Source organism: Pituophis catenifer, unplaced genomic scaffold, assembly GCF_029215685.1.
Source record: "Pituophis catenifer annectens isolate HBS135680 unplaced genomic scaffold, rPitCat1.0.hap2 SCAF_1, whole genome shotgun sequence".
In the NCBI taxonomy this organism is placed as follows: Eukaryota; Metazoa; Chordata; class Lepidosauria; order Squamata; family Colubridae; genus Pituophis; species Pituophis catenifer.
In genome coordinates, this window is record NW_027256881.1 from 319,221,362 (window position 1) to 319,231,531 (window position 10,170).

Below are 10,170 nucleotides of genomic sequence, written 5' to 3' on the forward strand. Positions count from 1 at the left end.
TCCATTCAAATATCAGGGACCAGGTGCTCAGGGCACTTAATATTTAAAATGCTTTTGTTTTTTTAAAGGACTTATTTGAAAAGAATTTGCTTTTGTTGAAGTGCAGTAAAAAAGATCCTAGGGATACAAACTGTTCTGGAGAGAGTTGTAGTGTTGGAGTCAACTACTAAAACTGTTTTTCCATTAAAAGCCACCCAGCTATACAGGGGTGGGCAATTAATTTTCCCAAGGGTTCCCATGAGAAACTGGGACGGTTGTGGAAGATTACCACCCTGATTTTTGCCACCCTAGCCCCCTGATGCTGCCCACCTTCCCCCTCACTGCTGCTCTCCTGATAACTGCTGATGCGCCATCTGATGCCACTGACACAGGCAGGATTGGGATTGCCCGTAGGCCAGATGTGGCCCACAGGCCATAAAATGCCCAACTTAGCACTTGCCCAATCTTACTTGATAGATAATTGAAGCATAGCCTTTCTGCATCAAGCAGAACTCTATAAGCCAAAAAATCTGAATTTTTCAAGGACAAAATTATTTCCTTTTTCAATGTAAAAAGTTTTTCTACAGTTGTTAAAATTATCTAAATCCTGGCTGAAGATAAATAGCATTTGAGCATAGGGCTTCGAGATATGAAGTCTCAAAATAATACTGTAAGCTGTCCAGAGTTACCTTGTGATAAATTGGGCATCCAATACATTTAATAAATAAATAAAATCTAAAATAAAAAGACTCAGAAAATAAACCAAATTAATTGACTTCAATCTTTTTTAAAACATTCAGGACTCAAGATACTATTTTGTCTATTTTGACTTACGATCACAGCTTTGTAAACATTTCATTGCACATATTGTTACTTACGTTTTAAACTTAATTAAATGCTTTAAGACCTGAAATCCCCACAACTCTTGGACCAATATGACCATAGACATCTTTCTTGGGATCCATCAGAATCCTGCCCATTGTTTAATGTTTTTAATTTAAACAAAATGAAACCTAAAGGGGTAATTACAACTGAGATAGATTTCTATCAGATGCCAGTTTTTTCTACTCTCTTCATCATTTCTCCATTCCTTCTTCTAATTCTGCTGTTCATTTAATCCAGTAAAATCAGTATTGAGACTCCAGGCACAATGTGGAGAAATATGCTCTAAACTCTTGTTTGTTTTAACCGCGCTGCCCCCCCTAAATTTAATTCATGGTGCACAAAGCTCCAATAATCAAAAAGCATATATCGCTGGATTCTTAACAGTGAGGCAAATACAACTTTTTACTCCGGTCCATGGGTTTCTGGTTTAGAATGATGTTTCAAAATCTTAATTGTTATATTTTGTTACGCTTAAAAAGAAATCTAAGAAAACATTCAAGTTCTGTCATACTCTGCTGAGCAGTCAAGAAAACAGAAAAGAAAATGCATATGCTTTTTTAATGAAACAATTCATTTGCAATTCGATGGTGGGATTTGTGACAAAAAGGGCTACATAGATAACAGGAAATTTGCAATAAATCAGTTTAAAATATCCATCCTAATATGGGTATCTGCCAGGAGAGGTGTGTCAAAACCTCCAAGATTTTGGGTGAGGTATTGCAGTCAAAACGTAGTCCTTTTTGTATACCTAGCAATGTTGCACAAGGAATTCAGTTGTGATGCTGTACCTAACATCTTGGCAGATGTTGACTTCACTGCCACAAAAATGTATGATTAGATACATCTTTTTGTTGAGCTTAAAGCAAATACTGATTTAGCCTCAGTTACTAATGCCTCCCTCCTCTAGATCTATTTATTAAATTTATAGATAATTTATTCAGTCTGTCCATATTGAGTAAATAAAGATCTCTATAGCAAATATTGTTAGATGACCTCAAAATTCTAGCATCCTGAGAAGGCTAAAAATGTATCACCTGTCTTTGTCTCCAAATCGTTCCTCATTTCCAAAGCTTGTAATTTGTCTATATTTAATCACTAAATCCTTGTGTTTAGAAATTTTTTGGAGGCATATATTTCTCTAACTTGGTGTCACATAGATGTATTCAACTATGATGGCTGAAAATTATGGAAAATTTCTCTTACATATTTATTTGCATTATATGCTATTTTAGTAAGTACTTGAAACAGTCTGGTGTAAAGCTAGTTCGCCCCCTCCATGGTGCACCATGGTTAGGAGCAGAGTAAGCGCTGAACAGACTCAACTAGCGTTTTAGGCTGTCAGGACTGCATCGTGTGTCTAGCATGTGTAGATTTCCCTGACATTGTATGCCATACGCTAAATAATAAATAATACTTGAAACAGTTGATAATATTCTTAAAAGTATAAGATGCATAAATTAAATAAAATAGGCACAATCTGAGAGAAAGGATGAAGGAAGGCTGATAATCAGTCTTGATTAATGCTGATCTGGGACCATAATAAAGATTGTTTGTCAATCTTGATCCCTGGCAACCGCACGGACAAGTGAGGGTCCTTGGTGCTCTCTGAGCTTGCTTCTTTTCTTGCAGATGTTTCATTACCAAGCTAAGTAACATCATCAATGCTGGTTCTGAAGTGTTTGACACCCATATATGGTACCAATAAAGGAGAATATCTGCTAGCAATGATGATGTCACCTAGTTTTGGTAATGAAATGTCTGCAAGAAAACAAGTAAGCTCAGAGAGCACCAAGGACCTCTCATTTCAACCCTATTCTCCTTTATTGGTACATGGACAAGTTCAGGCAATTTTCAGAAGTGATTTGCTGCGGCTGCCTTCTTCCTAGTGCTGAGGGAAACTCATTGGGGCAATTAGCTTTGGTGCCTAAAGCAAGAATTCAAGATTCCCATTCCGAGTCCAATTCCTTAATCACTAGATCGGATCTTTGATTTTAGTGACTTAACTTTTTTTGAATTGTGTTGTGGTTGGTGGCTTCAGCACAAGAGGGCAGTAAAAGCTTAATTTCTACTTTGTAAAACTGTTGAGGTCCATTGCACTTTTTAAAAATAGAAATCCATGAAAATATTTGGAAACCAGTGGAACTAGTGCATAGGTATGAATGAATGAAAGAATGAATGATTATCATTGTTTAAATAAAAGAAAAGTTATGTGGAATCACTGTGAGCTTGAGCATTTCTGCAAGGGGACTGGTAATATTTGCTAGTTATGAACTAATGAAATAGTAATCTAAGTTATAAGTCTCTTCCTTGGACGTTGTTGTAGCACAAATTCCCAATCTTGGCCCACATTTGCTGGACTTCTGGGGAAGAAATAGTGAAGATTGTTCCACTGAATGCAGAGCTAACTACCATGGCAGAATGATGTGCTAATAAGTAGAGCAACTCTGTAATTCTCCGGAAAAGGAGAGGACTTGAGATTACCCACAATGCTCCAGACAGTTGCTCCTCACGAGGATACTGCAGAAGAAACGAGAGAATGTCATCTTCACTCAAACCACAGTTGGTGCATTTATGGACAAATTTATGGTTTTCATAATTCTTTTCTAATCAGTTTTATGAATTGTTAACAGCTTTTTCCTTGACTTACATAGTTCATTTAGTGACCATTCGAAGTTATAACAGCACTGAAAAATGACTTATGTCTGCTTTTCACACTTATGACCATTGCTATATCTCCATGGTCATGTGATCAAAAATTCAGATGTTTGGCAACTGACTCATATTTATGACAATTACAATGTCCTGGGATCATGTGATCACTTTTTGTGACCTAACAATCAAAGTCAATGGGAAAACCAGGTTCACTTAACCATGTCACTAATATAATAACTGCAGTGATTCGCTTAACAAATGGGGCAAGAAAAATTGTAAAATAAGGCAAAATTTACTTAACCACTGTCTCACTTAGCAACATAAATTTTGGGCTCAATTGTGGCCATAAGTCAAGGACTACATATATGGAACCTTTGGATTGACAAGTCTGAAAACACCAGGTGAGTTTCCTTCAATCTTTATTGAAAGAAATTTTAAACAAGTTTAAGAAAGGGCTTAAAAGAATCCAGTTTTGTTTTTCTGAATAAACAGTGAATGTGTGACTATAATGTTGATTTTGGAAATTTACAGGCAGTCTAAGGGTCCAAGTGGATTTGAAATGAGATTTTGAAATTAATTATAAAAATCTCTCCTGTTTGAAAATGCGAGACTAAAGGAGATTAGAGTAATTCTTAAGGACTATAATTAATAAACGAACACTTAAATTTGATGTAAATTCTTCGACAATGTGATTAAATTAATAGACCAGTGAAATGCTGTGGACATAGTGCACTTAGACTTCAGCAAGGCATTTGACAAAGTAGACCACAACCTGGTAAGCTGGAAAAATGTGGGATAGACACCATCACTACCAGATGGATTTTTAACTGGCTGACAAACCATACTCAACGAGTCCTTAATGGCACTACATCTACATGGAGGGAAGTAAGCAGTGGGGTACCACAGGGTTCCATCTTAGATTTATAAATGACTTAGATGAGGGAATAGAAAGGGATCTCATCAAATTTGCAGAAGACACTAAGCTGGCAGGAATAGCCAATACCCCAAAAGACAAGCTCAGGATCCAAAAAAATCTTGACAGACTTGAAAAATGGCCCCTATTCAACAACAAATTTAATGTGGAGAAAAGCATACTTTTACACTTAGGCAAATTAGGCAAAACCTGGCTCAAAAACTAACTCTGAGAGGGATCTTGGAGTCCTAGTGGATGATCACTTAAATATGAGCCAGCGGTGTGCGGCAGCAGCCAGAAAAACTAATACAATCCTTTTTTGTATAAACAGACGCATAAAATCAAAATCACATGAAGTATTAGTACTGCTTTATGAAGCCTTAGTAAACCCACACTTGGAATACTGTAGCCAGTTTTGGTCACCACATTACAAAAATGTTGAAACTTTGGAAAAAGTGCAAAGAAGAGTAACAAAGATGATTAAAGGCCTGGAGACTAAAACGAAGAATGGTTGCAGGATTTGGGTTTAGCTAGTTTAGAGAAAAGAAGGACTAGGAGTGACATGATAGTAATATTCTAGTATTTGAGAGGCTGCCACAAAGAAGAAAGGGTCAATTTATTTCCCAAAGCACCAGAGGGCAGGACAAGAAACAATGGATGGAAACTAATCAAGGAGAGAAGCAACCTCGAATTAAGGAGAAACTTCCTAACAGTGAGGACAATCAGAGAAACAGCTTGCCTTTAGAAATTGTAGGGGCTTCATCACTGGAGGTTTTTAAGAAGAGACTCAACCATCACTTGTCTGAAATGGTATAGGGCTGTGATGGTGACCCTATGGCACATGTGCCAGAGGTGGCATGCAGAGCCCTCTCTGCTGGCATGCACACCGTTGCCCCAGGTCAGTTCTCCATGGCGTTTCGTGAGCTTCTGTTTCCCTGCAAATGACAAGCTCACGAAAGGAAAAGATCTTACCTCTTGTCGTGCTGCCGGTGTTAGGATGCCGCACCTTCCGCCGACCTTTGGATCTCTCTTGTGCATGCGTGCATGTCTGTGCATGCGCACATTCACACATGTCTGCACATGCGCATGTGCGTTCACCTTTGGACATGTATGTACATAGTTTGGGCACTCGGTGTCTAAAAGGTTCACCATCACTGGTATAGGGTCTCCTGCTTGAGCAGAGGGTTGGACTAGTAGCCCTCCAAGGTCCCTTCAGCTCTATTCTGATTGATTGATTGATTTACTAATAGAAAATGGAATGAAATGCTTTAAAATTGGATGTATTGATGGATATTTGTAAACAATGGACTTAAAAGTTAATTTTGTGTGTGGCTGCATCTATAGGTAGATTGTGTTTACAAATTATGGAAGTTTACTAGACAAGAGACAGACTGATCTGAAAGTGGATTTAAAAATAACAGGCTACAGAAATGATACGGAAAAAGAAAGCTACGCTGGATATATAAATAAAACTAGTTTATATATTAATAATAACATATCAAAGGAATGATCTGGATAATTTTCCTATACTGAATTTACAAAAGAGACTTGTTAAAGTTTGAAGAATTTTGTGAGAAACAACAAAGAAAATATGAAAAAACCCTCCAAGTTCTAGAACATTTGAAGGGATTCCAGATCTAGTTAAAAGTAATAAGAAGGCATATAAAGTTGATTTATTTGATCATGGTTAAAATAGATACATTGTTTTTCCTGGTAATGAGCTTTTGCGGACCAGGTCTGAATGTCAAGACTTTATTATTTATAGATAAGAGCTGATTTATGGGAAGAAGATATTTGTTTGTTGTATTTTAAGAGAAAATGATGTTACTAAAATTGTTTATACTTGTGATGAATGGGAAAGTAATTTCTTTTTCTTTATTATATTCTTATTTTTTCTTCTCTATTTTTCTTTTTATCCTGTTTTCACCCCTGCATTTTCTATTCTAATGCTTTTTATGTATTTATTACTATAAAAATCTTAGCCCACATTTGCTCATAAGGTGTATATTAACAGTAAAAAAGAGCAACCAAACTCATTGTAATTAAAAATAGATTTCCTTTCAGGTTCAGGCCTGTTTCATAATTGAACCACCATTATTTAAGTTCGATTTTTTTATTGTTATTACTAGCCTTTGTGTTTCCCTGTTCTAATGGGAGAGATTAATAATAGTATTTTACTGGCTATGTTCATTGATATCTGAGGCCACAGCAGTTTTGATTACAGTACCATGATTCCAGCAGCCTCACGAATATAGTTGACAACATCCCCAAATTTAAGATTCTATAAAATCTATTTTCCCCTATTGTTCCTGATGCCCTCGGTTTGTTCTATGAATGCTGTGGAAATTATTTAGCTTCAGGGAATAGCAAATAACCTTCTAGGAAGTTAGAAACAAGGTATTTAACACTGCTAGTGCACAGGCAGGAGAAAATATCAGCAGGCTTTGAATGGAAAGAGAAAATTCTAGGTTTTGTCATGTTTATTTCATTTATTGTATTTATATAGCCACCCATCTCACAACAGGTGACTCTTGTTAAGACTGAGTTGGAGTATGATGAGGCCTAAACTTTGAATGATTTTGTAATTGAAAATTAAATTGGTGTATTCAATAAAGAGTATCCAGTATTTAAATATTTTCCCTACTTCTTCCCAATTACTGAAGACATTTGGTCTTTCACTAAAATTGACCTTGCTCAGAATAGATGGCTTAGTGATGGAGCTTTGCCTGCAAGTAGAACTCCAAACATCCCCTATTAAATTAATCTCAAATAGTGGATGATGTGGAAAATCCTGTAATACTGCTATTGGTCAGAATATTGGATATTCCCATATAAAGGGTGTCATGCTTTATGTAAGTAGTGTTAATAAATGGACAATATGCACAAATAATTTTCCCTTTCCTACTGGACATAGCTCAGGATATCATGTCTGAATTACAAAAATCTGCACTATCACTAGATGGCATCATTTTATATATTCCCCTGTTGCCATTTCCGTACATGAATTTCTGTGGCCTAGATGTGGTAGCCCTAAAATAGTCCCTGAAATCTAGTCATAACATTTGGTTTTCAAGAACCATCCAAACAAATAATGTTGACTGGAGGATGACCTCATAAAGACATCATTGTCCTCAGCACAGTCTTTGGAGAAAAGTGTCATTCAGTACCTGCCAAATATTTGATTTCCTGCCCTTGGCTGCTGGGCATTGTATGTGTATGGTATTACTGAATTGTTTTGTCTCCATGCTGAAGAAATCTAATGAAATCAGATGGATGTGATGAAGCTGAATGCAGTTTAATTGTGCATTATTAAAATAGAGCCTGTATGGCTGAATTACAGGGAAAAAATGTCATGACAAGTGCCGTCAGTTCACTGATACCATGAATTTACTACTTAGTTAAAGACGAAGACATGGCTGAGTTGTGCAAGTCAATTATGGTTTAAGGACAGATATGCCCTTTCCTCAAGATTATTATACACAATACGTTCTTTGTATTTCTGTGGTAATCTGTGAACTAATAATTGATTTGGGTACCTGAGTTCCGTATTTCCTCGCTCAAACAAACTTGGACATTTATTTGGAATTCTCAGAAATCAGGATTAAGCCCTTCACCTCAGCTCACCAAGCAGGCAACTTAATAAGATTTGAACGCTTCAGGATGAGATCACAAAAGCAAATTTTCTGCAGAATGGAAAAAAGGGAGAGCTACTTTACCCCAGTTCTTGGGGAAAATGACATGTGCTTGAATATTGTGTCCATATTTATGTTTTTAAATTCTCCTTTGTATGACATAGTGTTTACTAAATTTAATAAATATATTGCTGGAGAAACAAGGTCTTTATAAAACTTTATGTATTAATTGGGTCACTTCCAAAGTTTCCCTGCTATTTCATAGGCTTACAAAAGTACAGGCTACATGTAGACCAGTGAGCTTCCTCACTTCCATCTGGTCTGTTGCACTGGTCACCTTTTATCTTTATCTTTATATTTTACTGATTTTATAGTAATTTCTTTTATTATTGTGAAACACCCCCCCCCCCCCATTTTACCGACTTCAGAAGAATGGAAGGCTAAGTAAACCTTGAGCCAGTCAAGATCAAACTCCTGACAGTAGCCAGAGTTAGCCTGCAATACTGCATTCTAACTACTGCGACACTACTCTTAGTAATAATAATACCATGGTATAGTAGACTAGAAGAAAATCACAAAGTATCAAGATCTGAAAATCAAAATTGAAACACTGGCATAAACTGGCTATGATGGTTCCTGTGGGTACATTGGATGCCATACAAAAAATCTTGGACATAATTTAGAAAATCTGCATGTTGACAAAATTTCTATCTATCAATTACAAAAGGCCAGACTGCTTGGATCTGCCCATATTACACACTATACACATTATGATATCTTAGGTTCTTGGGAAGAACTCGGTGTGAATAAAGGCCAAAACCAGCTAAAGAACTGGCATTGGTGACTTCACATTGCTGTAATCTGATTATAATAATAGTTCTGGTCTGGAGTATTGTAGGAAATGAAAATAATTGCTTTTGCTCACTTAGTCCTATAGAGTTTGCTATTTTGCCTACATCTAGGGATGCTGAATTGTTTTTAAAGAAAAACGATCTAAATAAATTAAAGATAAATTTAACCAATTCTTGTCATCATATATTACTTACATTAATAAGATTTTTCATAACATATTAGACTTGCTAATACAATTTTTCCATGGATGGACGTATTGAATATGGATGATTGAAAAGTTTGCATTCCTTCTTAAGCATATGTCTTACACACACACACACACACACACACACACACACACACACACATCTTTATAGTCATGCAAATTTTCATAGTTTTAAATAAATGGAAATTTATGGATACTTTTTTTAAAAAAAATAAATTTGGGACCAGATCCAAGAGAAACTGTCATATATTCTTTGTGTGTGTGTGTGTTTACACAAAAGAAATGGGTGAACAATACAAAAATGTTGTTTGTCATTTTAGTATTTCATAGTGCCATGTAGTTGTTCGAACAGAATTTTCTGTTTTGTAATACAAAATGGCAAGTAAAAGTACAGGTAATCCTTGGTTAATGGTGGCATTTGAAACCAGAATTTCCACCACTTACCAACACAGTAATAAACACAATGTCATCTGATCACACTGCTTAGACCAGGGATGTCAAACTCAATTTCATTGAGGGCCGCATCAGGGTTGTGTTTGACCTTGGGCAGGCAGGAGGCGTGCCCGGGGGATGTGGCCAGCTCAACACCCACCCAGGCTCCATTTTCAGCAATGATAGCCTCCTGTAGCCCTCTGCCAGTGAAAATGGAGCTCAGGGAGGTGGCCCTCCCATGCTCCATTTTCGGCTGCCACAGCCTCCTGCAGCCCTCCACCAGTGAAAATGGAGCTCTGGGAGGACAGCTAGCGGAGGGCTGCAGCAGGCCATTACGGCCAAAAATGGAGTGTGGGAAGGCCACATTCTGTTTTTGCTGGCAGAGGCACCATGGGCCGGTCCTTCACTGTTTGCAGGGTGGCCCTGCGGGGCAGATCTTGGCCCACATGCCTTGAGTTTGACACCCCTGGCTTAGATCATGTTATGGTGGGATGCTGTGATATAAATACAAGCCGGTTGCCAAGGGCCCAGATCATGATCAACTGTGAGGATGCTGCAATGGCCACAACTATGAGGTCCTGTCATACATACTATTTGTTTAGTGGCATTGTATGTTTGAA